General features: G+C 50.5%; 1 pseudogene; it reads left to right on the forward strand.

The window, feature by feature from the left end:
- Nucleotides 1–1030: 1030 nt before the first annotated feature.
- Nucleotides 1031–20135, forward strand: LOC134366841 (F-box-like/WD repeat-containing protein TBL1X; annotated as a pseudogene).
- The last annotated feature ends 6150 nt before the right edge of the window (nt 20136–26285 follow it).

A 26285-nucleotide genomic window follows, 5' to 3' on the forward strand; every position in this document is an offset into this window, starting at 1 on the left:
GTCTTACTTTTAAGTGTGTACAGAAATTTTTTTGATAGTACCAGAGAATCGAAGCATGTTCAGACAAAAATGTGAATCAGAGGCTCAGACTGGAGCTCACTTGGGAGAGCGTGGTGCTGACAACACCAAGTCAAGGGTGATCCCCTTACCGGTCATCTTTCAAAAATACAAAAACTGTGAATCAGAACTAAACGAGGTCATTGTCGGTTGTATCGTGGCTGTATTCGGTCTAAATTCTGAGCCCAGGGCGTCGTTTCAAGTAGCTGCAAGTGCTTATTTTATTAGATCAGATGGGCACGTGCACCAGCAAGGAAATCCTGAATGCTGCAGGCATCTCTAAATCGGGGCCGATGCTTCCAAAGACTTACTCCTCCCACAAAAGTGGGTACTAAGAGATTCCACACTTGCCGTGGCACCGGGCAGGGTTTCTCCTGCTCAGCACTTGGTACATTTGTGGCTGGACCCTGCTCTGTGGTGGGGACTGTCCTGTGCACTGGAGGATGTGGACCAGCATGCCTGGTCTCCACCCACCAGCTGCCAGTAGACCCCCCGCCAAGTGGTGACAATGAAAAATGTCTCCAGTCATTCCCTGATGTCCCCCAAGGAGACAAAATTACTCCCCCCATACACACACCCCTGCCCCTGTTGAGAATCCTTGCATCAGGGATATAGCACTTTTGTCTTGGAATAAAGGAGACACGTTCACATGTCCTTAATGCCCCAGTTCAGGTTGACACTTACCAAATATCAGGTCTCCCTCGGGACAGCCATCATACCTAGTTCTTCATCGACGGTTCCCCTTGTCCACGTCCCTGTCCTTGGCCCACCGTGGAGTCCCTCTGCCCTGCCCCTACAGTCCGGGCACCTGCTTGATGCCGCCGACCCCCGACCCCAGCCCCTGAGCTCCCAGGCGTCTCAGTTTCTGGGCCACCTTCCTGCAGCTCTCCCACCTGGAAGGCAGAGTCTGGTCCTGGAGGTCCTCTTTTGTGGGTGCTGACGGCTGCCCTTGGCTTACTTTCCCAGGATGGCACTGTGTTTGACTGCCACCCCATAGAGTCCCTGTCCCTGATAGACGCCGTGATGCCCGACGTGGTGCAGACGCGGCAGCAGGCGTTCCGCGAGAAGCTCGCGCAGCAGCAGGCCAGTGCGGCGGCCGCAGCGGCAGCAGCAGCCCCGGCAGCCCCGGCAGCAGTTTCCCAGCAAAATCCACCAAAGAACGGAGAGGCCACGGTCAACGGGGAGGAGAACGGAGCACACACAATAAGTAAGTGTGGGGCTTCTGGCGCTTTATTGTGCTTCTAAAGCTGGGCTAATGCAACGACTTCTTAGAGATCTGCCCGCTGTCAACTTCTCACCAGTTGCTTTCCAGTGCTTGCTTACTGTCTGGCCGGAAGACCTTCACGTTCCCTGGTTGTCACCAAAATCCTTAGACCCGACCTTCTCGACACCCATCCTGGATTTTATGAAATCCTGCTGCCCTGCTCCTGAGGGCTCACGTGTAACAGGGACAAGTACCAGATGCTCACTGTCCAACACGAGCAAGTGTCTCTCTCAGACTTCCATGCAGAGGGTTTTCAGCCAAATTATGGTCTAGTAGTCGAGCCCATGGTCAGTGCAAGGGCACCACGCCCCGGACACCAGGCATCATCTTACTTGGTCATTGCGAAACCCCGGGAGGTTAGACCTGTTAGCTAATGGCCCAAGAGTAGGCAGCAGATGAGTCAGAGCTCGACAGTCATATCATAAAACTTGCTCAGGCCCGGTGCACCATCCACCAACTAACTCCCACATCAGAAAATCTATTTAAAACTAGAACAACAGAGACAAAAGAAGTGCCCTGTCCTGGGACCCACAGTCAGAATGCAAGGCATGCCTGTGCCCCATCCAGGACCTGAGCCATTCTGCCACCCCTCTGGTCTGAGGTCTGCTCCTTACCCGTTCCCCATCTCTGGTCTGTTGCTCTGGAGGCTGTTCCCTGCTGTGGCCGTGGGAGTGGGAGTTCTTCTGCCCAGGCTGAGTCTGGGCACTGACCCCTGCCCCAGGGAGCCCAGCCTCCTTCTCTTGCTCGTGCACGTGGCTAATACACCCTGGCTCACTGCTCTTAAGTTCTGCAGCAGCCGCCTCGACCCCCTTCTCAGCACCTCACACCTGGTCTGCAGACCAGCCTGTCAGGGCTGGAGCTTGCCACGGCTGCCTGTGGATAAGTGAGCAGGTGACGGCCTCCTCTGCACGCCTCTACAGAGTCCCAGGCCCCCACTGCACGGCTGGCTAGGACGCCAGCTGTCCTCTCGCCATCATCAGGGGATGGATCCACCAAACGTGGAAGATCATTTTGCTTTTCTTCATCTTCTCCGAGCCACATGGGAACTTGGGAAGCATAAAAGAAGTAGCATTTTTTCATAGCCCCACTGTTCCTGAGGGTAGGCTGTGAAGATTTTGTGTCAGGCTTCTCAATCCAAGCAGGGTCACCAGGTATTTTCATATTTTTATGTGTTGACCCAGAAGCAGTGGATCTTAGGTTACCTGCCACTGAGAAGTGAGTCCTTCTCTTCCTGGGGTTTTCCACCAAAATACCTGAACAAGAAGATGTAACAGCAGACTCAGCTCTACACTGCATTACAAAACTGTCAGCTGCTGCTGACTGTGTGCTGGTTAGACTGGACCGCTGCCTTCTCTTTCCCGTAAAGCAGGGGCTACTAAACTTTCCCTAAGGGGCCAGACAGTGGCTGTCACAGGCATTCAGGGCCAGGCAGTCTCTGTCACAGTGACCCAACTCTGTCTTGAAATGCAGAAGCAGCTGTCCTCCTCTGCTCGGGCTACTGTGACAGAGCACCGCAGATCTGCGGCAGAAACAGCAGACATTTCTCCCTGCAGGCCTGGATGCTGCAAGTCCGAGCTCAAGGCGAGGCAGGCTGGTTCCTCCTGAGTCCTCTCTCCTTGGCTAGTAGACACCATCTTCTCCCTGTGTCCTCACATGGTCGTCCCTCTGTGTGTGTCTGTGTCCTAATCTCCTCTTCTTATAAGGACATCAGTCGTATTGGATTAAAACCCACTCTAGCAAGCTCATTTTACCTTAATCACCTCTTTAAAGACCCCATCCCCAAATACAGCCACTGTCTGAGGTACTGGGGACACGGTTCATCCCGTAACAGTCGCTGCAGGTAATGCATAAATATGTGGGCGTCAGTAAATAACTTAAACGTTATTTATGAGGAGAGGCTGCAGCAGGCTAGATTTTGGCCCATGGGTCATAGTTGACTGGCCCCAGTTTTATGGAATAAATTAGTGTATTCCTCACTCGAATTTGAAGACTGGCAAAATACAAAGAGACATAAAATACCCAATCACACAAAGCCATGATTTAGTTATAATCATCAGAGATGGTATCGCCTAGTACATAAAAACAAGGTGTTCCTAAAACAGAAGCCCCCTGAGAATGAGTTTCTTTTGTATTGATAAGCCACGTGCCTTTTTGTGTTTCCTACAACAGATAATCACTCGAAACCCATGGAAATTGACGGGGACGTTGAGATTCCACCCAACAAAGCCACAGTCCTTCGGGGCCATGAGTCCGAGGTGTTCATTTGTGCCTGGAACCCTGTCAGCGATCTGCTGGCTTCTGGGTGAGGATGTCAGGTTGGGGACGCTCCAGGGTCAGGGGAACCCCTGCTCGTCTCTGGCATTCTGCCTCAAGGGACACGTGCTGTTGTCTGACCTCGTGTGTCACGTCTTCCCGACATGAGCAGATCCCGAGCGGGTCCTGTGCACTCCACAGCTCTGTGTGTCTCGGATTGTGAAGTCGGCATTCCTCACCGTGTTCTCCATGGGATGGGGAGCAAAGACATTTAAAACTGCTAAATGCAGAGATGGCGAGGAGGAGGGGTGCATGGGAGGGGTGGAAAGAGCTGTTCCCACCAAGAGCCAACGTGCGTGTGTTTTTATTCTGCAGGTCTGGAGACTCGACGGCCAGGATATGGAACCTTAATGAACACAGCAACGGGGACTCCACCCAGCTTGTGTTGAGGCACCGTATACGGGAGGGGGGACACGATGTCCCCAGTAACAAAGATGTCACCTCGCTGGACTGGAACGTAAGCATCTTCCACCCCCCAGGCCCCTTGAAATGTCAGGGTGCGGTGGCCCTGCCCTGAGCTGCGGGCTCACAGGTGCCCTCCATCTCCAAGAGCTCCTGCTGAGGCCATGGCGGGCACAGAACGAGCTGGGTGTTGGGTGGCCGTGCCTTCCCATGGTCAGCACACATGAGCGAGTCGAGCCTGATGGCTCTGTGAGGGGGACCTCACAGTGTGAAGGTGGGACCCCGGGAAGGCTCAGCTGAGGAGCTGTGACAAGCAGCCAGGAAAGAAAACTTTCCACCTTGAGAGCTCAGGACCAGCTGCTATGTGCATTTATACATGGGTCACACGCCGTTCAACTTCTTTTTGCTTTCTGCAAAGTCTTAGGATGACTTTCTATAGGTATTTTAAATTCTGTCCTTAATTAGACAGCACACAAGGTGAGTGGTTCCAGTGTGGCTTTCTCGCTTCCTGGTCCACATGCCTTGCGTTTAATTTAACAGCAGTGTGTGCTGAAGTAGTCAGAGATGACCCGTTAGTCTCTTAATGTGGCATCAGTTATCGGCTTAGGAATATTCTAGACTTGGGATCCTGGCGAGTTCTGTGTGCTTTTCTGGTGCCACCACTACTAAGCTGCTTCTGTGGGTTTGTGTCTCTTTCTGGCCTGCAGAGCGATGGGACACTTCTGGCCACAGGTTCATACGACGGTTTTGCAAGGATATAGACGGAAGATGGTAAGTCCTGCGTCTGTCGTGTTGGGGTTGGACAGGACCTGCTTCTGTATGTAACCGTGAAGTGAACAGACCATGACTTTGAAGTCAACATGTTTGTCTGTATTTTTTTGACATAACAGGTAACCTGGCCAGCACATTAGGCCAACATAAAGGCCCCATCTTTGCCTTGAAATGGAATAAAAAGGGGAATTATATTTTGAGGGCTGGTGTAGACAAAGTGAGTATTAACTTAAAACACATACTTTCAATCTATACATGTTTATTTTCAGTCTCCAGATAACACGGTGTTTTCTTTGAATTCTTAGGCTTTCTCCTTCCCCTTAAGAAATCAAAAGGACCTTTATAGGTTTTGCTTTTGTAATTTTGATCTTAGTGTTAATTTATAGCACATAATCTCTGTCAGTATATTCCACTGTTCTACAGACCTCTGTGCAAAGTGTCCCTTCTTTTGAGGTTCATAGTTCAGTGATAAAGAGAGGAAAATCTCCAGACTGTGTTTATCAATGGCTGGACAGAGCAGGTGGTGTGGGTGTGCTCTGTGTAAACTTTCACCCCTAGAGTGATGTTAGTGACACAGACTGTTCTCTTAGCAGACTTCTGCTTTCCTAATTTGATAAGCTCCTGCTTCCCACTGTGGACTGCACATTTCCCAAGCAGGAGTAAAACGGACCTAGGGACAGGGCACTGTCCCCTGACAGGCCACGGAGCCAAAGTGGGACTCCCTTGCTCTGCACTTGGGCAGGGCTGCCAGAGAGACGTGATGGCATTAGAGCCAGGTGCCTCTCGAAGCCATCCTGGGGTGGAAGATCCCAGAACAAAGAGGAAGGAGACATAGAACCATTCCCCCACAGAAACTACACTGGTTTCATGATAGTTTGACAACTTTACTCTGTTACTGCTTTCTGTTCATTCAAGTTGTAAAATTTAATATAAAATAATAAACGAACTCTAAACATCATCACACTCTTGGAGAAGTCATGGGTGCACTTGGCAGGGTACAGCCCACACAGGCCATAACTGGCCCATCACCTGTTCTTTTAAATAAAGTTTTATTGATACACAGCCACTCCCATTTGTTGAGAATTGTCGGTGGCTGCTTTCACGCCTTAGTGGCCGAGTTGAGCAGTTGCAGCAGAAGACCATTGGCCCTCAAAGCTTAAGGTATTTACCAGGTGGCCCTTAATAGAAAAAGAGTGCCAGCGCCTGTATGTGGATATAACTGTGTAGGTCAGTGAATCATTTGTTCCTTTTCTCTATATTTAAGCCAAGAAACTCTTCATTCGGACTTGGGAGCCTAATTTATTATAATATAAGAAAAGATAAGCTGCTGTGGTTGACACACTAAATGTGTCATGTAACTACCATCAAATTTTTCCCAAGATGTTCTAGTTCAAGTAATACGCATGCACAGCACTCTGTCATGCCTTCAGTAGGCCATCGGTAACTGCCACTTGAATTATGAAAATAATTCATGAAAATGATCGCTAACATTTACAGCAAGCACTTTACTACTATGTGTGCTAACCCATCCGATACTCTCAAGATGGAGGCAGGCATTAGTATGATCAATACCATTTTACAGAGGAAGAACTGGAGCCCCAGAGAGGTTTATTAACTTGTCTAGTGACACACAGCTGGTGCAGCGTGGAGGAGGATCAGGCCGCGGCTTACCAGTAACTCTGCCCTCCGACTTGCCGAGCATTCTAAATCGTTTCCTGGCCTCCTTCCCACCTGGCGGATCTTTTATTTTACATTCATTTGTGTGTTTCTCACCAATTATTTATTTTGACTCTACCAGGTGATGGACTGTACGATCAGTAAAAATGCATATTTGGAATCATGTTAGTCTTTTGGGCCATATATGTCCCTCTTTACTCCTTAGTCAACCATGGCAGGAATAATAACAGTGTCCTTGAACATAATACCCATGGAGAAAATGTAATTTATGAGGATGCTGGTGTGACCCTCAGTGTATGCTTAACCCAAAGTGACGAAAATATATTTCACATTCCCAAAGCTTTTGGGAAATGTTTTCTTCGGTTCAATGTATATTTAACATAAATGTCAACTAAATGTTCCAGTGACTGATTGTAGTATGTGAAATTGTATCAGACATTTGTGAGTTTACTTACAGTTTGACCCTTGAACACAGCACAGGTCCACTTATACATGGAACTTTTTTGGTCTGGTAAATACTGCACAGTGCTATAAATGTATTTTTCTCTTCCTTGTGATTTTCTTAATAACATTTTCTTTTCTCTAGCTTATTTTATTGTAAGAATACAGTATATAATATATATAACATAGAAAACATGTTTTAATTGAATGTTAATGTTATTGGTAAGGCGTCATATCAATAGTCGGCTATTAGTAGTTAAATTTTGGGGAAGGCAAGAGTTACACGTGGATTTTCAACTGTGTCCGGGTCGGTACCCTAACCCGCATGTTGTTCAAGGACCGATTGTACTCACAATATATAAACCACATTTGTTTGTGCTTGACAAATTAAGAAAACAGTTGCAGACAAACAGTGACAGGTGGTCTAGAGCTGACCCCAAATGTAGGAATACCATGTTTCAAAGACACTTGCTGCTCTGAGTGTTTCCTCTGAACGTTTCTACAATCAACCCAAAACATAACCAGTTCTTAAAACGAAATCTTTATGAAGTCTCACTGACAGACAGGTGTAAAGTTTCCAATGACGTTGAAAATTCCGGTTAATGAAGACTTAATTCCAATGGTATTTATGGAGCTGCCCCTGGCTGCTGCTTTAAGTATGTTCCTAGCATCAGTAAGTTCATCAGAATTCATGATTTACTTTGTGTTCCAAGGTGCCGATCACCGTTTTCCTTACTGTAGACCCATAAATCAGCGCCTGACCCGGGCGTAATCCGATGGCTTTGCCACATCTCGTGGTCCTGGTTCATGGAGGTTCGGTCAGGGGAATTTCCAGAAATGTCTGTTTGTGCAGCTCTTCATTTGGAAAACTGCTGAAAAGACATTTAGATATGTTTTGTTACAGGTTTTTTAGCGTTTTGGGATGAGGGGGAATCACCACTGATTTGGGTAGTTTTCTCAGGTATCAGTTAAGGCTGCTGTGTCCGCTGCAGTTGCCACCAGCTCGTGTGGCTGTAGCTCATCACATGTGGCCGTCCAAACTGCTGTGTGTAAAACACGCTGTGATTCTAAGTCCTAGGATGGGGGGCAAGAAAGAATGTCAGATACCTCATTAATATTTTTCTATACTGATTACATGTTGAAACAATAGTATTTTGGCAATATTGGAGTGAAATAAAATACACTGTTAATGAATTGTACCAGTTTCTTTTTTCTTTTTAATGTGGTGACTGTAAAATTAAAAATTAGTGTAGTGACTCACATGATACCTCTATGGGACAGTGCGAGGCAGTTAGCTTATTTGGGGAGAGCACGGTGTCACACCAAGGTCAAGGTTCAGATGCCCTTACCAGCCAGCCACTAAAAACCCCAAAACTACAGAGAAAAGAACACTCCCCTCTGCTTCCCCTTCTCCTAATAATATGACCTTTCCTCATCCTGAACTTCCTACAGCTTCCCTGAAAAATTAAAGGAATAGCTCTATTGGACTGTGCTGGTTTAGAAGGAATAAGGGCCCACTTTCTTTTCTTGCATGATGCATTTTTCGTGAGAAAACTTTGCAAGAAGAATAATTACTAACTTTTTCCTTTGTTTGCGGAGCGCAGACAACAATCATTTGGGATGCCCACACAGGAGAAGCCAAACAACAGTTTCCTTTCCATTCAGGTGAGGTTTGTTTTGATTTCGTAATTTAAAAGTCATGATTCAGAGTTCTGTGAAATGTCCCTTAAAGTAATTGTGAATGCACAGAGGGAGCAGCCTGTGGAACCTCGCTGGTGGGAAGGAGACCCATTTCGTGTTAAGTGTTGTCGTTCAGGTTTGCAAGGTACAGATGCCTCAACACCCACCTGCTCCCGAGTCTGGAAACACGACTGTGAACCAGCCAAAGAGCCAGGGCAGGCTTCTCTGTCCTGCTGCTCCAGGAGGGCTGCTGTGTTGGGGTCCCCGAGACCACTCCGTGTTTGGCGGTCTGCTGGGTGGACACACAGGACTCAGCATACACAGCTAAGACTTCTTGTGGGAATGGATACAAAGCAACATCAGCAAAGGGAAAAGGCATGAGGGATGAAGTCCCGGGGAGAACAGACGTGAGCTCCCAGGGGAGTCGCACGGGATCTGCTTAATTCCCCCAGAAGTCAGCTGTCTTCCAGGGAAGCCCATTAGAGACTTGGTGCTGAGGGTTTTCAGCTCCCTCTCCCCCTTGCTGTTCCTTCCCGAGCCCCCCTCCACCGGCCGTCACCTCTCACTTGATGCGTAAATGCCTCTAGGGAGTGTTCCAGTGGGACTGCCTCAGGGGAGCAGAGACTATACAGACATGAACGGTACATGGCCACGAGGTCCCCGGAGTGCCAAGTGATCACTTGAGCAAGTGGGTGCCTGAGAGGAGGTCGGAGCAGCCGCCCTCAGCCGCAGACCCGCTCCCTGTAACTGGACAGGCATGAGGCTTGGAGGCCACAGGTACAACAGCCATGGGGACTAACACATCTGTACCCCTTCTCTGGCTGGTAGCTGTGCTGATGGCCTGAGATGGCCTGTCTCACTCCACGCTCAGCGTCCCCTGAGGGCTTGACAGAACATCCCTGTGTGCAGCTGAGACCCCAGGACCTGCCTGAGGGACAGAACAAGGATGGAGTCTGGCTGCTCTGACTTCACCACCCTGGTCTTTACGTGTTCTTCCAACGCCTTGGGGCACCAGGCTCTGAGGACAGAATGAGGGCTGGGCTTTTAACAATGGTCCTGGGCATTTTGGTGCATTGGAAAGTGGCTGGATTTCCCGCTGCCGTCCCAGCAAAGAATCCAGAAAGTAGAGAATGAGACCGTAACTAAACTGCAGAATTAGTTAACCTTTGTATTGTTCCCATCGTCGTTACTTCTGAGGTCCCTTCAGGGGCAGGGCTCACACTGGAACAAGGAGTAGGGAAAGGCGGGACATGGAGAGGTCTAGCGGGTAGTGACCAGAGGCCAGTCACCTCAAAACCCTCAGCAGAGCAGAGGGTCTCTTGGACTCAGGGAGGGTGTTCATCACAAGTCCTGAACCTTTCACCCAATTTCATCCCTAATATGGGATTCTTGTTGACACTAATTATCCCCGAATCCATGGGATGCATTAATGGGTTGCAGGAGGTTTTTTAATTCGTGTGTCTTGAGCACAGGCTATGAAATCTTTTTCCTCTTCTTTTTTCTCCTCTCTCTGTGAAAACAAATCAAACAGGCCCACCATGGTGATACTGCTCAAGCAGGAAGGTGCGGGGGCAGGCAGCCGGCACACCTCACCTGCCCTTTCTCACCTGTGCCGTGGGAGCAAGAGCTGCTGCATGCCATGGGGCACAGAAAGGGCCACGGGGCCTCTCTCCAGAGGCATCTTGTCGTCCCTGCAAATGTGGGAGGAGAGGGTCTTTAAGGTCTTTGAAAGTAAGAGTCTGTTCACGCGGGAATATGTTTTATCGTGTTACTAGATATGGCTTCTCCACCGTGCTGTTAATTGTTCTAAGTCAGCCGAGCTCTGTGCACAGTTGATAAATGTCAGCGTCCTCCCTGTCTTTCCTGCTCCACAGCCCCTGCTCTTGACGTGGACTGGCAGCACAACACTACGTTTGCCTCCTGTAGCACAGACATGTGTATTCATGTATGCAGACTCGGCTGTGACCACCCGGTCAAAACCTTCCAAGGACACACAGTAAGTGGGACTTCTGAGTTTCAGACTTGAGTTCATGAGAATGTGATGTGGGAGCCTTTTTATATTTTTTACCTAGAATCAAAAGATGCCGTGACAGCAGACCAGTTCCTCTGCAGACCTTTGCTCTTGAGCTGCCACAGCTACCCTACGCAGTTGGATTAACCCAGTGACGGGAAGGCAGTGAGAAAAACTGACCCTGAGGTGATCTAGATGTTGGACTTTGCGGCAAAGGCTATGAAAAAACTGTACGAGGATATAAAGGAAAAGATGCTTGTAATAAGTAAATAGATGGGGAGTGTCAGCAGAGAATGGAAATACTATGTTTCTAAAAAGCAAATGGAAATTGGAGAACCGAGAAGCACAATATCTGAAACGAAAATCTTATTAGACGAGTGTAACAGCAGGCTGGAGATTGCAAAAGCAAGGTTAGTGAACCAGAAGGGAGATCATAGAATGGCCAATTTGAAGAACAGAAAAGACCGAAAAAATGAGTGGAGGCTTATGGACGTATGGGACAATATTAAACATATATCTGTGTTATATGGGTAGAAAAAAGAGAACGGAACAGGAAAATTACTTGAAGAGACAGTGGCCACATTTTACTAAATTTGGTGGAAAACATCAACATTCAATCCAAGAAGCTGAGCAGACCCCAAGAAGAACATCTAGAAAGATATCTGTACACCTAGGCATGTGGTCAGCAAACACTAAAACCAATGATAAAGAGAAAGTCGTAAAAGCAACCAGAGGCTGAAAAAATAATCTCATCATATACCAGAAAAGAACAATATGAGCAGCAGCTGACTTACCAGATTTTTTAGCAAAGCACGTGAGGCTCTTCCCAGTCTTTCCCCAGCAGATCCCTCTAGTGTCCAAAAAACCCCCCATTCCTCAGTTCTCCTGGAAGACCCGTGTGGTCGAGCCCCTCACACCTCATCTCAGCCCCTCCTGAAATGCTTCCCTGCCTTAAACTCTCACAGCCCCCACCTTACACCCCCTCACCATGTCCCTGGTCTGACACAAAATCCTTTCCATCTTCCACGACCCCATTCAGATGTCCTCTGGATTCCCTGGGGAGAATTCATGGCTCCCACCTGGGCTCTCTCCTGTGGCTTCTTGTTTATTCTCACCAGCACCCAGAATGTCATTAGATGTTGGGGATCCCCTGTTAAAGCAGAGGGGTCTGATCAAAGCCCCTGGGGAGTTCCCATCATGCCACCAATTTAAGGGAAATCAGTTCCATTGTCCTCAGTGCCTGCGCCTTTCCCTAGTACCCACCAGTCTCAGCTCCCGGCCCAATGTGTCCCTGCTTCCAAAAGAAGGTGCTTTTGGAGCACAGGCATCCATTGTCCCGTGAATATCTGGCTGTGGTTACGAATGGACACTTGCTTTTTCTGGTCTAAACTTGTTTCTCTTCTAACCCTGGAAGATCTGCAAACTTTTAATAGCGCTGCCCACAGTCTGTGCGTGCTGTAGGGTACAAAGTCACATAGCTATGTGATTTCCAGCTGCCGTGCCCGGGACTTTACCACCGTGCCACCACTTGGCTCTTTAAATGGGTCTCCTTGTGGCTAATCATTTGGAGCAAGCCTCAAGCTAAATGTGGCTGAGCCTACTTCTTCCTGAGACTTCTGAGCTGCTTCTCGATGCTTCCCAGGAATTGTGACTTGGGCTAGGAGTGGCGGGTGGGTGGGGTTGGCACTCCATTCCCAGGAGGGTTCAGCTGGAGACAGTTCATGTTGAATGGCTCCAAATTCCTGGGCCCCAAGAAACCTGCCCATCGATTCTCCTCTCAGCAGCCGCAGCCAGAACCAGCTGCCCTTGTGCATTTACACATGCCCACACTCCCACACATGCATGCACACTCACACCTCCACACTCGGCACATGCACACACACACATACATGCATACACACTCGCACACACTCAGGCACACTCATATGAGTGCACATGCACACAAAGTCATGCACACTCATGTACACTTGCGCACACATACGTGCACACACACATCTGCACAGTCACACACAGGTCCACACATTATCCCCTCTCCAGTCTGACCCCTTCATCCTCCCCTGGCTCACAGGAGCCCACTCCTTGGACTCACATGCATGCCCACTCACACTCCTGGACACTCACGTCCACATATGCACACCAGCATACATGGCCACATGCTCAGACACATGTCCATGTATTCATACACATCCATGCACTTACACACGTCTGCACACTCACACACACCTGGGCACTCACACGCACCTCTGCGCACATGCTGCTCTCCAGTCTGACCCTTTCATCCTCCCCTGGCTCACACAGGAGCCCACTCCCTGGACTCCAGGCTTTCTTCCTCCCTTTTCCCAGGCCATCTGTGCCATGTGGAACACTGATGTGGCCCTGTCACTTCTTTGCTTCACACCCTTCAGAACTCAGTTTCCTTAAAAAGTAGTGTGACCGTATAATTTATCTTCCAAACCAGAGTCCTTAGGAGTGTGAAATTATTTAGAAAATGAATTATGAGTGTGAAGTTAGTTAATTTTTGGGCTGGGACAGCAGGCATAATATTGTGGGATTGTCCTGAGCAGATGGGGCCCTACAGTCACCCTAAGGAAAAGCCCCTTGTGGGTGCACCTTCTCCTTGGTCTCCATGTGCGGCACAGTGTTCCTCTGCCACAGGCTGTTCCTTTGTAGAACCGTGTTCCCTGTGTGTCCCCCTCTCCCTTGCCTGCCGGGTACATTTGCCTTTGTCCCCCAGGGCTTAGCCTCAGGGTCTCGGGGCCCTGGTGGCCCTGAGGAACAGTCCTGCTCCTTTGTGCACCCAGCATGCTGAGCTGCCTGGTAGAACTCCCCTGCCCTTTGTATTTCCAGGCTGTTTGCACTGGAGCTCAAGCCCCTTGGGTGGGTTTTGTTTCTCCCAGGTGTTCTCACAGAGCCACCCTCTGGGCTCTGGCGTGTGCTCGTGCACTTGGGGCACACGGGCCTCCTGTTCCCCGTGGAACCCCACCGTGGCTGAGGGGCTTCGTTTGTCTGCATTGACACCCGTCCACCGCCACTCGCCAGAAAAATGTAGCAGATTTAGATAGAAGGAGTAGCTGTTGCATTAAAAATGCACAGGGAAGTGATTTCCATGTCCAGTTTTAAAAACAGCTGAGGTTTTGGTGTTTTTATTTGCTGCCTATATTGTATGTGAATTCTTCATTTGCTTCCTTCCTAGTATGGAATTTTTTCCCTTCAAGAAATATTGATGAGGGTGGCTGCTCATTTGTGGTATATGGCTGTGCTTTTATATAAATGAAAAAGGCAAAGTGAGAAAAAGGAAAATGCATGGCCTCCCGGGCTCTGTGCTTTGCTTTCGGGGAAAGTCCCAGGTGGCCGGTCAGCAGGATGACAGAATCTTGCTCCCCCTGGAGGATGGCCAGCAGGATGACAGAATACTACTGCCCCCTGGTGGATGGTAGGCAAGATGACAGAATGCTTCTGCCCTCTGGAGGATGGCCAGCAGGATGACAGAACGCTACTGCCCCCTGGTGGATGGTAGGCAAGATGACAGAATGCTTCTGCCCTCTGGAGGATGGCCAGCAGGATGACAGAGCACTACTGCCCCCTGGTGGATGGTAGGCAAGATGACAGAATCTTGCTCCCCCAGGAGGATGGCCAGCAGGATGACAGAACGCTACTGCCCCCACCAGCAGTCTCTGGTGGACCGTAGGCAGGATGAGAGAGTGCTACTGCCCACTTGTGTACAGCTGCTGGGATGACAGGGCGCTACTACCCCCTTGTGTACAGCTACTGGAATGACAGAGCGCTATTGCCCCCTGGTGGATGGCAGGATGACAGAACACTACTGCCCCCAGGTGAACGGTAGGCAGGATGAGAGTGCTACTGCCCCCTTGAGGACAGCCACTGAGATGACAGAGCAATACTGCCCCCTGGTGGACTGTAGGCAGGAAGAGAGGGTCCTACTGCCCCCTTGAGGACAGCCACTGGGATTACAGAGCACTATTGCCCCCGGTGGATGGTCAGCCAGATGATAGAGCACTATTGCCCCCTGGTGGACGGTAGGCAAGAAGAGAGAGTGCTACTGCCCCCTGGTGGACAGTAGGCATGAAGAGAGGGTGCTACTGCCCCCTTGAGTACAGCCACTGGGATTACAGAGCACTATTGCCCCTGCTGGATGGTCAGCCAGATGATAGAGCACTATTGCCCCCTGGTGGACGGTAGGCAAGAAGAGAGAGTGCTACTCCCCCCTGGTGGACGGTAGGCAGGAAGAGAGGGTGCTACTGCCCCCTTGAGGACAGCCACTGGGATTACAGAGCACTATTGCCCCCGGTGGATGGTCAGCCAGATGATAGAGCACTATTGCTCCCTGGTGGACGGTAGGCAAGAAGAGAGAGTGCTACTGCCCCCTGGTGGATGGTAGGCAGGAAGAGAGGGTGCTACTGCCCCTTTGTGGACAGCCACTGGGATGACAGAGCACTATTGCCCCCTGGTGGATGGTAGGCAAGAAGAGAGTGCTACTGCCCCCTGGTGGATGGTAGGCAGGAAGAGAGGGTGCTACTGCCCCTTTGTGGACAGCCAATGGGATGACAGAGCACTATTGCCCCCTGGTGGATGGTAGGCAAGAAGAGAGTGCTACTGCCCCCTGGTGGATGGTAGGCAGGAAGAGAGGGTGCTACTGCCCCCTTGTGGACAGCCACTGGGATGACAGAGCACTACTGCCCCCTGGTGGACGGTAGGCAGGATGAGAGTGCTACTGCCCCCTTGAGGACAGCCACTGAGATGACAGAGCACTACTGCCCCATGGTGGACTGTAGGCAGGAAGAGAGGGTCCTACTGCCCCCTTGAGGACAGCCACTGGGATTACAGAGCACTATTGCCCCCGGTGGATGGTCAGCCAGATGATAGAGCACTATTGCCCCCTGGTGGACGGTAGGCAAGAAGAGAGAGTGCTACTGCCCCCTGGTGGACAGTAGGCATGAAGAGAGGGTGCTACTGCCCCCTTGAGTACAGCCACTGGGATTACAGAGCACTATTGCCCCTGCTGGATGGTCAGCCAGATGATAGAGCACTATTGCCCCCTGGTGGACGGTAGGCAAGAAGAGAGAGTGCTACTCCCCCCTGGTGGACGGTAGGCAGGAAGAGAGGGTGCTACTGCCCCCTTGAGGACAGCCACTGGGATTACAGAGCACTATTGCCCCCGGTGGATGGTCAGCCAGATGATAGAGCACTATTGCCCCCTGGTGGACGGTAGGCAAGAAGAGAGAGTGCTACTGCCCCCTGGTGGATGGTAGGCAGGAAGAGAGGGTGCTACTGCCCCTTTGTGGACAGCCACTGGGATGACAGAGCACTATTGCCCCCTGGTGGATGGTAGGCAAGAAGAGAGTGCTACTGCCCCCTGGTGGATGGTAGGCAGGAAGAGAGGGTGCTACTGCCCCCTTGTGGATAGCCACTGGGATGACAGAGCACTACTGCCCCCTGGTGGACGGTAGGCAGGATGAGAGAGTGCTACTGCTCCCTTGAGGACAGCCACGGGGGTTACAGAGCACTATTGCCCCTGGTGGGTGGTCGGCTGGATGACAGAGCACTATTGCCCCCTGTGGACAGCCGCTGGGATGACAGAGCACTATTGCCCCCTGGTGGATGGTCGGCCGGATGACAGAGTGCTTCTGCCCCCTGCTGGACGGTAAGCAGGATGAGAAAGTACTACTGCCCACTTGTGGACAGCTGCTGGGATTACAGAGCACTATTGCCCCTGGTGGATGGTCGGCTGGATGACAGAGCACTGTTGCCCCCTGGTGGACGGCAGGGTGACAGAGTGCTACTGCCCCCTGGTGGACGGCCACCATGATGACAGAGCACTACTGTCCCCTGGTAGACAGCCACTGGGTCTGATCTCAGGCCTTGATTTCTTTTGCAAACCCATTTTATCTTTCAGAATGAAGCCAATGCTATCAAATGGGATCCTTCTGGAATGTTGCTAGCATCCTGCTCTGATGACATGACATTAAAGGTAAAGTTAGCATCTGTAGGGATGAGCTGTTTAACCCTAAAAAGCCCCCAGTCCTCAACGCAAGTCTCACATTCCCTGTTCCTTTGGGGGTTATCTGTATTGAGTCTTCTTCCTTCCTCGGTAATTTGTCCCATTACTGACTGTCAGATTAGCTCTCGCCCAGTGAACTCTGATGTACCAGTCGAGGGTCCTGCTAGGAGTCCCAGCCCTTCCTGGGCAATGACCTGCAGTTTTTCCAGTGGGACACTCCAATGGCTTGTGTACAGTTCACAGCCAGCAGTCTCTTGGCTCACTGGAGGGACATAGCTTGCTCATGTTGTTACCACTGTGTTCTCGAGATCTGGAGCATGAAGCAGGACACGTGTGTGCACGACCTGCAAGCTCACAGCAAAGAGATATACACCATCAAGTGGAGTCCCACTGGGCCGGCCACCAGCAACACCAACTCCAACATCATGCTGGCGAGGTAAGGACAGGACCCCTGCACAGCCCAGCCTCGGCTCCTGAACGCAGCCTGGCCTGCTGTCACTGAGTCAGCAGCACAGCAGCAGAACTTCCTCATACGTGTAGAGAACAGGACGTTTTGCTGGAGCATTGAACTTCGTAGCTCCCTTTTGAAGGGGCCGAGATAGAACTTTTAAGTGAGGCTGGGAGAAGGCACGTGTTGGGAGGGCTTCAGGCACTTGGCTTTGCTGAAGGTTTTCCTGACAGCAGAGAAAAGAAAGGGAAAGAGTTCACCTCAGACCTTGGGCTTGGTTTATTCGTTCAACTCAGGGCTTACAGGGGCAGGAATTTCAAGCAGGGATAAAGGTTCCCCCAGCCACAGCCAGACTTGACCTGACATTTTATATAGTGAGTCCTCTAAGACACCAGCTTGGGAGGGAGCGGAGTGGCCAGCCAGTCACCGCCAGAATTGGGAAGAGGGGTTATAAGTGACAAAGGTGGCCTCCCCAAAACCACGTGGCTTTAGGCTTCATTCAAGAGCATTATTGTGCCCTGATGCTCGCCAGACCCCATTAAGAGTAGAACGTTCCACTCTCGTTATTTCAGGAAGAACTTTTAGAAGATCAAGCTAAAGAGATTCTGAGACCGAATGCCGAGCTCCTTAGGGGTCTGAAAACCAGGATCTGGACCCATGAAATGTGGATGTCCCCTTAGCCTACAAGAGAGGAGAGTTAAGGGGAATGTTTGGGTACCAGGAGGCAGCAGCGGGTTATTCTGTGTAGCTGCAGAGAGAGGGTAGTGACAGGCGGGCACACACCTCCTGAAAGCGGAGAACGCCTGCCACCTGCCTCTGGGGCAGCGGGAGCCAGCCGGCCGCGCCAGGAGCGAGCAGCTTGTTGAAAGTGCTCAGCCCAACCAAGCTTGTTTCTTAGAAAAGACTGGAATGAATCCCTGTATCAGCCGAGTGGTTGAACAGAACAACACAAAGGCCATAATTCTCTTATTTCACGTAATTGTCCTAAAAGCCACTTAAATTACTACGATACAGCACCGCGTGCTATAATCATGTATTGGTGACTTGGGAGGTCCTTTTGTGTCACGTGTTACCCGTTAGGAACATAAATGACCCTTTAGTCAGCACACACGAAGAGGACAGGGTAGTACCAGCCCTGTAGAGAAAAAGAAAGCCAGATAGCAGGTTTGCGATATATACTTTATTTTAAATTTGAAAATAACTGAAATTTGCAGCTCTCAGCAATGTGGTCGAATGTGTAGATGTGACTGTGTTTTAATTCCTGTTGGCTTAAAAATTTTATAAATATTTATTCACTCTATTCGCTGTTTTTTCCAAACCTGGCTATCTGCATTTGTTGGTAACAATAGAAGTTTTTCAATGTAAGAGCATCTTAGAAAACTTGATAAATATTCCACAAAAGTATTTACCATTTATATCTTGAAACAAATGCAGAAACATAGGAACGTGGGTATCAATTTGCTTTCGGAATAACAGCACCAAAAGTTGTTTGTTTTGTGACGATGGCTTTGTTTTCACTGCATCTGAGCTGCATTTTAGGAGGAGAAGCTCACCGATCTGGACCTAGAAGCGGGGAGAGAGAGACGGGTCCTGTGAGGTGTGGCCCGTGTTGGAGGGACGTGTGCTAAACGCCCGCGTGCTCAGGTGATAACGTGTTCCCTCCGTCTCCGCAGTGCTTCGTTTGACTCCACGGTCCGGCTGTGGGATGTGGAGCGAGGTGTGTGTATCCACACGCTGACCAAACACCAGGAACCTGTCTACAGTGTCGCTTTTAGCCCCGACGGGAAGTACTTGGCCAGCGGCTCCTTTGACAAGTGTGTCCATATCTGGAATACTCAGGTAATCTCTTGACCCTCGGGGTTGAGTCCTTTGCAAAGTAATGCCCGAGTAGCTGTGTTTGCAGTGACCTGGGCTCAGAACAGCCATCGGGGAACCGGTGCTCAGGAATGAGCTGCCGCCCCCCATGGAGAGCCCTTGCCCGAGCTGTCTGTCCAGCTCCGCCTGGCAGCGCCCTTGCCCGGGACACACACCCAGGGCCACTCCCTCCCCAGGAAAGGTGTCTGCTTCTGCTGTCCTCAGGGCTCACAGCTCCAAGCAAGACATCTTGGAGACGTCCCTCCTTGGAGGAGCTACCACCTTCTTTTCCCCTTTATGAGCAGCTCCCCGCTGTCCCCGAGACCCGTGCAGCACCTGGGCGGGCAGCCGGGCTGCACCCCGTGTGGTAAGTGCTGGTCACTCTGCTTTCTCCACAGAGTGGCAGTCTCGTCCACAGCTACCGAGGCACCGGTGGCATCTTCGAGGTGTGCTGGAACGCTCGCGGGGACAAAGTGGGCGCCAGCGCCTCCAATGGCTCCGTAAGCAGTGCTCGAGTTGGCAGGGGCAAGCGTGGGGTCGGGGCAAGCCGGGGTGGCACTCGGCAGGGCTCAGATCGTGCGTGGGGACCGCTTGGGGTGGCCCCACATCTGAGAGTGGCCCTCGCATCAGCCCTTGCAGAATGTCCTTCTGGTCAAAACTTCCTGGATGAAATTGGGGTGCTCTGCCCCTCTGAGGACATTAGGCAATACCTGGAGGCCTGTTGGGCTGTCACTGCTTGGGTTTGGGGGGCTCTTGGCATCTCCTGGGTGGAACCCAGAGATGCAGCACAACCTCCTCCCATGCACAGCACAGCATTGACCTCGAAGTCCAGGGTCCCCAAATGTTCTCGGAGGCCTTGCTCTTAGGCCTAAGCTGCCACCTACCTCGCCATGTAGGCATCTGGCTGTGGCTTCTGCTGCTGGCACTGTCACTCTGCCACGTCGACCTTAGTCCTTGCCCTGGTGTTTCCCCCAGTGCTCTTTGCTTGAGTTTGGTTGGTCAGGTGTGCAGGCACTAGCCTGTTCTTGGAGCTTCTCTGACCTTCATCACTGTGTTCCAATAAAACTTTATTCACAAAAATCGGTGGTTGACCACCGTCTACCGACCCCTGCTCTAAAGGCACGTTTGTGTCATCTCTCGAGATAACAGGTGCCTCTGTCTTTCCCTCCAGGTGTGTGTTTTAGATCTGCGGAAGTAAACACAAAATATTATAGAAAAACTCAAGAGTTCTAGTGGACCAGCAGAGAACGTGTGGGTCGTGGCCCTCTCCAGACACCATTCTGTCAGCTCCAAAACTGTACGAACTTGACTTGCGTTAGAGTGTACTTGGAAATCAACTCGTCCCTGGCCACAGGAGTCTGTAAGTTTTCGTAATCTTCATCAAGAAGTTCCAAAACAAATAAGCAAAATCAAAAGCATACACACAGTCATATCAGAGGGGGAAGAATGGTCTCCACCCAGAACATTCAGCCCAGGAAACAGGAAGCTAGACGTGCACGGTGTGGTTTCCATCCGGAAGAGGCTCTGATGGCTGAACGGAAAACAAGAAAAAAGGAAGCTGTGCCAAAAAAACAAAAACAAAAAAACAAAACAAAGAAGCAAAATGCTGTGATAAACCAGAAGGGGAAACGTCCTCTCCTCACGCTGGTGTTTTCTTTCCCCTGACAATTGGGACACTACAGCTGCTCTGGCAAAGGATGTTCAAAGACCAGTTTGTACCGATGCGATGTGCAACTTTGTAATCCCAACACTTTCTATTTTCTAGAATCTTCTTTGTTCTGTGGTTTTTCTATCAGCTGGAATTCTGTTGTCTGGGGGCCTTTGGTCTGAGATGGAAACTGTTTTGGGTTTGTTGCGTCTTCCCTCTGTTGTTCCTGACCCCTCCACCTTTTCCCCTTGTCTGCTGTGGTCTGGCTTTTCAGGACCCCTCGGTCGACGCAGCCACATAGACACGGTGACAGAAGTCTCCAGTGGACAGCTTCCTCCCTCCCTCTGTCCCCTCCTCCGTCCCGCCCTCCTTGCCCCTACCCCTCCTCACCCTTCTCTGTCCCGTCCTCAGAGTTGCTTCAGATCTTAGGTCTCAAGGACAGTTTGGGCGCATAATAAGTGCTTTACGTTAAGAAGGCAGGGCAGGGGGACTTTTTACAGGAGAAAAAGAAAATGACTTATAAGAGAAAGAGCCTGGAGTATTTTTGGAAAAAAAAATATTTTTATGTTAAAACAATTTAAAAATCCTAAAATGGCCATCAGACATAGAGAGCTGTGTGTGATTCATAGTCTAGAAAAGCTGTCAGGAGACACAGGCAGGGCCCGAGGTGGCTTCCCCCGTTCCCTTCAGCTCCACAGGTTGTCAGGAAACTGGGTGGGAAGGGTCAGTCCTATGGGTGAGCAGCGGGTGGCTCTGTGGCCCGCCGGGAGGACGAAGAACCACGTGGCCTCTTTCGGGGTGGGTGACCTTAGCGGCTGGCAGGACGGTGTGCTCTGACCCTGAGGATGCGTCCCCAGAACCAAGAGGCACCGAAGCCATCGAAAGCCACAGCTCGGCTCGCCGTGGTCGCAGCTGCCTCCTCCCCACAGCAGCGTCGTTTCTCCAAGAGTGGGCCAGGCCAGTCCTTGCAAAGCTGACGTCAGGGCTCCAGGGCGTCACTTGGTCTAATGATGACAAAAGGATTCGCAAAAGGCAGCGTTGCAGCCCCAACGGCGAACACTGTAGGCAGAGCGTCACTGATCGTTTCTGCTGTCTTTATCATTTCCTTCTCTCACACGAGACTAGGAGAAAGAGGGTTTTTTAAAAGAATGAATCTTTTTAGTGTTTTTTAAAAATTAAACAAGGCTTTGAATTCCTAGAAAAGTTTCCTTTCATTGGATCAGGTGACCTCTGTGCTCGTATTGTCACAACCCGACACTGGCTTACTTTTGAAATCAGCAACGGGGGCAAGGACCGACGGCTTGGGCCCATCTCTCATCGGCGTCCTGTGGGCCAGGGAAGATCTGAGGACGGTGGCAGGGCTGTGGCGGTGGCGGCGGTGGCGGCTGGCAGTGGTGGGTTCACTGGTGTGTGTTCCTTCCAGCCACGAGACCGTGTTATTCAGGGGGCGGCGCCCCTCTTTGGAGCCGAAAACCGACATCTGGGAAGGGCAGGGGCTTCCTAGAGAACTTGGAATGGGCCGGGACCAGCTACCAAAGCCAAGGGGCGTCAGTCATTCCCGGGTCATTCACTGGCCTCCACCTGGGCCTGTGAATTATTCAAGCCCAGAAAGTGCTCTGTATCCAAGTAAGGCTTTATTGGGGCTCTGTCACCTGAACACTTAGTGACGAAGGCCAAAGTCCCATGGAGTAACCACTCCCGTGTCTGAAAACAGCCGGCACCCCCAGACTCACCGCTGATTCCTGTCCCCAGAGTGCATGAGGTTTGGGGGGCAGCGTGTCGGGGTCCAGATGAAGACCATCCCCCCCTCCCCAGATGAGAGCGTTTTCATCTCTGCAGAGCATCGGCTGCCGGACATCAGACCACGGTCAGGATGTGGCTTGTGCGTGGCAACCAGAGACTGGCGTGGCATGGTGACCGGGGACGTACCGGGAGGGATTCACTAGACAATCTTCCTGGGAATGTCGGGAGCCAGGGTCTCGCCAAAGCGCTGGCTTCAGCCTCCTCATGAATCTCAAGCACCTCGGGATTGTTAGGTTGGAGCCGAGGGCTGGGGCCACGGACAACGGGCTTCCCATCCCTGTGCACGAGAGTGAGATTCGGATGAAGGGAGGCGGCCACCCCCGAGCTGGCCACAGGGACCAAGCATGAGGGTGTCGCTGGTGCCCCTCGAATCCGTGCCTGTCCTCAGCAAACAGCGTCATTGACGACTAGTTTGGAGCCCCTGACACATGTGGCCATCGTGCCCTCCTGCCAGGCACACGGGAGATTCACGTTCAGGGTCCGGGGTGGCCACCTGGACATGTGGCTATCGGGCGTCGCTTACAGCTCTGAAACCCTCGTGAGGGTCGCTTCAGTCTTAGTGACCAAATTCAACCTCGAAAGCAGACATAACACAATGATCCTTCCTGGAATCTTTGGTTGGATTTGAAATGACCAAGAGCCACGTCCAGCACGCACCTGGGGAGGGAGCTACCCCGGGCGGAAGGGCCGGATGTCACAGGGTGAAACCTCTGACCCCGCGCGACACCATAAGACGTGACTTTGGTTTTGTCTTTCTAAAACTAGATCCTGGAGCCCAGAGAAGTGCACTTTGTCAATCGTAAGGGTCTTTGTTCCTTCTTATTTCTCTTTTTTAACCTCCCGTTCCACCTTTTTTGGTTTTTTTTCATGGTGTTTCTTGTCCAATGCAGTAATGTCCCTCCCGCCACTCACTGAAGCTTCGAATTCTGGCTTCTGCAGTTTTATTGTCTGTGTCAGACGTACAGCCAGACCTGCTTCCTGTCCGCGTTGCCCAGATCCTGTTGCAGTGACATGGAGCCCCGTCCTGTTCTCCTTCCACCCCCACTCACCCTCACGCTCTTTGGAAAAAAAGAATCACCTTGTGTGTTGTAGCTCATTTGTTTCGAGAGAAAATCAACAGATCATATTCAGTGTCTTGAATAAATTGCTCTGTTTTGATATTAGAGAACCTGGTTGGTGTGCTCTCTCCATGTCACTTGGTCACTCTTGGGGCCACATGAACACCCATGAATGAAGACAGCTCGGCCTTTTCTCCAGAAGAAAATGGCTGAAGTGCCCCTTTCCAGAACTGCCACATTCAGTAGGGAAATATCCCTGCCTGTTCTAAACAGCCGCCATGCAAAGGGAGCGTGCTTTTTAACAAAGTGTTTCATTTTCATTATTTTAGTTCAGGCCGATTGTTTAAAAAAGTCAATGCAAATGAATTCTCTCTAGTTAACAAATTGCTTTGTGAGGAATTTGAGTTCAAGGATTAGCCCTGAGTAACTGGAAGAACCTAAAGTTATAGGACATGGCTAACTGTTGACGTCACTTCGGCCTGTCGCAGAGGAACACGTTGCATTATTTACTGACAAGTGCTCTGTGCTGGACGCTACCACGTTCCATCTATGCCACTTTAATTACTTGGTGGGTGTCACATAATTGAATGAGTTCATGGATGTTGCAGTCCCTGTTATATGAGGAGGCAATAGATTCAGAGAGGCAGAGAAGGCAGATCAGCAGACGCTGTCACTCTTAGCATCAGGTTTCATGAACAAGTTAGTGACACAGAAAGTCATGGTGTTCCTTGCCTGCAATCCTAGCTTGTCCCTGCACTGGAACAAAGCAAGGGGATAAGGCCGTTCCTGCCCGCCTTGGCTCAGTGCTTCAGTGGAGGGTGTCTGTGGCCTGTGACTCAGATTCTGGCAGAGCCAGATCCCAAGCACATGTCCTGAATTGGCAACTTGAGACTAAATGTGAAGTGACGAACTGTCACCTTTAGGGAAACCTATCTTGTCTTCCAGTCTTATTCTTTTGCTTTTTGACCAATCACATTCCCAGTTAGTGGATTTGGGGTAACATTCTGGGTACCCTAAACCCTAATACAGAAGCCACAGGAGGCCCCCGGGAAGAACCTCGTGCCATCCCTCAGTGGGCAGCCCACAAAGCGTGTGACAGAGTCCCCAGGATGAATGCGTATGTGAAGTGGCTTTTGGGGCTTCGGCGACAATGCTGTTCACATATTAATAGCTTTCAGTGTGTTTCTTTATCCTGTAGAGGAAGTGACTGGGATCACATGATTGCCCAAGATTTATGTAACTTTAATACTCAGATACATGTAACCGTTTGCTGCAGGGATTCCAAAAATGTTGTCCTTTGTCCATTGAGGCTCCCAACTTAATTGTATTTAGTTTGGGAATTTAAGCTTCAACTCACTGAACAGAAACCTTTTTTTTTAAAATTGCCCCCACCACGGTACCGTTCCAAAAGGATATTTGAGAAAATTTTCTGTGTTCACAGAGAGTATTCTCTGCCCCTGTGGGTTCTGGCTGTTAATTACTGTTGACAGAAACCCAGAAGTCACTCTGACGTGCATGAGAAGGGGCAGGTGTGGGTGGGGGACAGATTCATGCTCTTAAAAAAGGACTTTGTATTTGGCTGAATGTTATTTTTCCAGCCTGGATCCTGTGTCTCTGAAGCATCTGATGCACAGCAAGGTAAGCAAGGCATCCGGACACAGCTCTATGTGGAGAACGGAGTAGAGGGCGCAGGGGACAGCGGGACTGGGCAGGGAGGATGTCACCTACAGGACTAACCTTCCCCTAAAACTTGATGTTAACACTGAAGACTGAGGCTTTGGTTAGGAATATAGTTGTCCTCAAGCAGGAGGTACTTATTCAGAGACACTCAGGACAGTAGCTGGGTGTATATATCCTACCGTCACTGCACAGTCGTAGACGGTGACGATGATGGTGATATCTTACTCTGAACTGGGGAAGATGAGTAGACTTAAAGCTTTTGATGGTGTGACAACTAAACTGGCTGATAAAATGGCTAGTAAATTAAAGTCAGATGGGAGCTGTCTGCTGGTCACAGTTTCATCTTTCCAGCCAGACTCCCCTCTGTCACAGCCTCATTCTCACAGACCAGCCCAGACTCCTGGCTGTATGTTCCAGTTCCCACTCTCCCTGAAGAGAGAAGGTCCCTCCTGCAGATGTCCCTCCATCCCACTATCATCATCGTGTTCCCTCCACGGGATCATTCCCCTCAGCATCTCAACATGCTCTAACGTCGGTCATCATGAAAACAATAACAGAACAAGCCTCCTGTGACTGTACGGCCCCTGCAGCAAGGAGGCTTCCACAGAAATGGCCCCAAACCAATTATCATCTCATTTCTTCCTTTGCTTGCTCAATCGTCTCCTTGTTCCCTAGATCGACTTTATACACGACGTCCCTGATGTGCATTTTTCCACGCCCAGTGCGTGGCGAGTCGCTGTGAGAAGGTGTCTGCTCACCCTCTTCCTCTCGCAGCTCACCCCAGTCAAAAGCATCATGCTCTGGGCGTCAGCTGGTGATGCTCAGTGTCCTGTCTTGGAGGGGTCCCTTTCACTACATAATCAGATCAGTCGGGGTTCTGATTTGCAAGCTGCAGAAACTGACTGGCTAACGTAAACCAAAAAGGATTGAGAGGGATTGTGGCAGCTTTGAGAATCTCTGGAGAACCAATTTGGCAGCTAGACAGAACTGCCAATGTCAGGCTGCAAAACTTGGCCAAGATGATGACAAAGACAGCAGTGGATACTGCCCACACCCTGAAACTGGACTCTGGACCCGCCCCTCAAAGCACACCCAATGCACCACCCAGCACAGACCTGCCTGCTGCCACTACTGCTGCCACTGCTCCTTCAGAAAAGCT

This window comes from Cynocephalus volans, chromosome X (assembly GCF_027409185.1).
Source record: "Cynocephalus volans isolate mCynVol1 chromosome X, mCynVol1.pri, whole genome shotgun sequence".
Lineage (NCBI taxonomy): Eukaryota > Metazoa > Chordata > Mammalia > Dermoptera > Cynocephalidae > Cynocephalus > Cynocephalus volans.